We start from the raw sequence: 2,756 nt of genomic DNA on the forward strand, positions 1-2,756 counted from the left end.
AGGCGGCAGCAGAGGCGGCGGCGAGAGCAGGCGCCCGAGCCGAGAGAGAAGAGCAGCCGAACCTTGTTCCCCGAAGCCGGGCCCCGCGTCCCAGCCCTGCCCAGCCCTGCGCCCAGCCATGCGCGCCGCCTGCTGAGTCCGGGCGCCTCACGCTGCGCCCTCAGCCAGTCGCTCCGCGCTACGCTCGGGGGTGATTAGTTGCTTTTTGTTGTTTTTTAATTTGGGCCGCGGGGAGGGGGAGGAGGGGCAGGTGCTGCAGGCTCCCCCCCCTCCCCGCCTCCGGCCAGCCGCGGCGGCGTGACTCCGGCTCCGGACCCGGGCACGGCGGGCGGCGCGGCTGGAGCGGAGCGCACCGCGGTGGCGGTGCCCAGAGCGGAGCGCAGTTCCCCGCCCCGCCCCTCCCCCTCGGCCTCGCGGCGGCGGCGGCAGTGGCGACTTGGACGACTCTGAGAGCCGGTAGGTGTCGGGCCACGGCCCTCCCCGACCCCCCCGGAGGCCGGCCCCTCCCCTTCCCCGCCTACCTCCCTCTCCTCCCCCGGGGCCCGGTGCGCGGCCGGGGCCGGAGTTCGCTGCAAGTCTGCGGAAAGTTTGGCGGCGCGGGCTCCCCCGAAGTTCAGGTGCGGAGAGCCAGGGACGGGAAAAGAGGGGTCCGTGTTTGGGTGTGGCGGGGGGCGCCCGTAATCTGAGCCTCGGAGCCCCGGGGGCTAGGAGCCCTAGCTCCAGTGATCGCTCAGTGGCCTCTTCTATACTCAAGCCTCCCCAAGCCGCAGTCAGCTCGGTCGCAGATCACTGAGTTCAGACAAAAAGAGGGGTTTTAGGGTCGGGGACGGCGGCTTGGGCGCCTTGGATTGGGGCCGGGGCTCTCCCTGAGGGGTACTGTCCCCTCCCCAAGTACTCGAGCTTGAGGGCACAGGGGCGGCGGGAGCCCGTGTCTTTACCTCTCGGCGCTGGGCTCGCGCTCCGTCTGCGGGGGCGGCTGATTGGAGATCTCCGGCGCGCACTCCCCCCAACAGACCCCATTTGTAGTCCTGTCTTTTGGGGGCATCACTCACTGCTCTTAATGCCCTAGACGACGCGCGGCTGAGTCTCCCCCTCCTTTTGGAGGGGGCGGTGGCCACTTCTACACTTCCCCTCAGGCTCCTCGCCCCCGCTGCCCGCGGGGTGTCTGGCGGGCAGATCAAGTTTGACCTTTTTTTTTTTTTTCGTCAAAGTATCACCCCTGACCACCACTGCTCCCCGCGGCCTCTCTCTCCCTTCCTCCCTAGCCTTAGGGAGTCTTTCAGCCTGTCTCCCGAGCCCCGCGTGGCCAAGCAGCATGCAAAGCCAGGGAGGGAAAATGGGGGTGTTCTTCTAGCTGCGGAGCTGTGGGAGGTGGGTGTCCCAGCCGCCTGCTTCGCTGCTCTGGCCCCAAATTTACCCATGAAGTTTGGCCCCGAGCCCCCCTCCCTCTTTGCTTCCCCAGAGCGAGGGGCCGAACCGCCGCGAGAAGAATGTGTTAATTTTCTTGCTGGGGGAAGTTGTCCTCGCCCGTAATGGGCTGCTTTCCGGCGGGGAGCGCGGGGTGCGCCTGGCTTTGTTTATTTGTAGGATCCACAGAAAGTGAGTGACCCCGGTTTTTAAATGGGGGGCCGCCTCCCGGGACCTGTCAGAAGAGCTGAAGCGCCCAATGAGGGAGCAAAATCGCTTTTTGGTGCCCCCCCTCAGGAATCGGAAGGGGTGCGCGGAGTTGGGCTGGTGCCACGGGCTGCAAGGAGGAACCAGCAGATTTGGGGGTTCTGTAGGGACTCTTCCGGGAAGACCTGCTCCCTGTTGTCTCCTGCGATGGCAGTCTGAAGGGTTGGCAGCCGCGCCCTACTTTGCCCCCTGGACCCTGGGTGGTCTGAGAGTCGCGTCTTCGGATAGAAGGGGCTGAAGCGGGGGGCGGGGGGTTGGGGGTTCTGGCGAGCCAGCCTCTTGACCTCCGCCTTTCCCTGCGCCGCAGCCGCTGTTCCGAGCCGAGGTTTTGTGGTGGGCCGGCTGCCCCCCACCCACCCCCGCCTCCCCGCGTTTGCGCAGGAAGCGCTGGGGAGGGGGCGTGTGCGTTCGTTCGGCCCTCGCCCCCGCCGGAGCCGCCCCAGGGCGGCCGGCAAACAGAGTCCCTTTCAAGTTTTCCGCTGGGGCCGCCTGGCGGGGGCTGCGTGCGCGGTCGCTGCGGACTTGTTTGGAGCGCTATTTGAACGCCCGGCGCCACCTCAGCTGCCCCGGCCCGCGGGGGCGGGAGGCGGGGGCCGGGGGAAGGCTCTTCATGCAAGTGAGAGCATTTCAATTAGACGGTTTTAGGTGGCGTGCTGGCCGAAGCTTGCCCTAATCCCCCTCCCGAAAGACCCCCCCCCCCAATCCCGTACCCTAGGTGCCTACCGTCTTAGGAAACCAGGGACTGAGACCCGAAGCCGCCTCCCAAACGCCTTTTTGAGAGCGATGCGGGGAGACTGAGGCCAGCGCTACCTACTACTGCGTAGTGTTGATTTAGCAGTTTCCCTGGATGAGACTCAAGCAAGAGCTGGCGGGGTCGGGCGGGGAGGGGCGGATAGTGGCCCGCTCTGCAGCTGTCACCCCATTCCCAGAACGGAAATTGTCCTCTCTCCTTGGGGAGGAGGGAGAGGGGGTGATTTTTGCCCTGGGAAGGGGTGGGAACAGCTGAGGGAGGTTGGCCTCGTGAGTTCTCAGTTAGGCCTGGGGCCGTTGGTAGAAGCCCACCCCTCCCCCCCCCCACCTCC

General features: G+C 66.6%; 1 protein-coding gene across 6 annotated transcripts in view; it reads left to right on the top strand.

The window, feature by feature from the left end:
* CXXC5 (CXXC finger protein 5) overlaps positions 1-2,756 on the top strand; it is a 38,775-nt gene that overhangs the window by 3,720 nt on the left and 32,299 nt on the right. For 2 of the 6 annotated variants that reach the window (XM_010850341.1, XM_010850342.1), the window contains exon 1: positions 7-456. The exons of 1 other annotated variant lie outside the window; for it this stretch is intronic. The gene's annotated coding sequence lies outside the window, so the exon portion shown is untranslated. Of the gene's footprint in view, positions 1-6; positions 457-536; positions 618-2,756 lie in introns of those variants that run through there. 3 more of the 6 variants (XM_010850337.1, XM_010850340.1, XM_010850339.1) reach the window with 3 other exon arrangements.

The sequence above is a fragment of the Bison bison genome, unplaced genomic scaffold (genome assembly GCF_000754665.1).
Source record: "Bison bison bison isolate TAMUID 2011002044 unplaced genomic scaffold, Bison_UMD1.0 scf7180017864291, whole genome shotgun sequence".
NCBI lineage: Eukaryota > Metazoa > Chordata > Mammalia > Artiodactyla > Bovidae > Bison > Bison bison.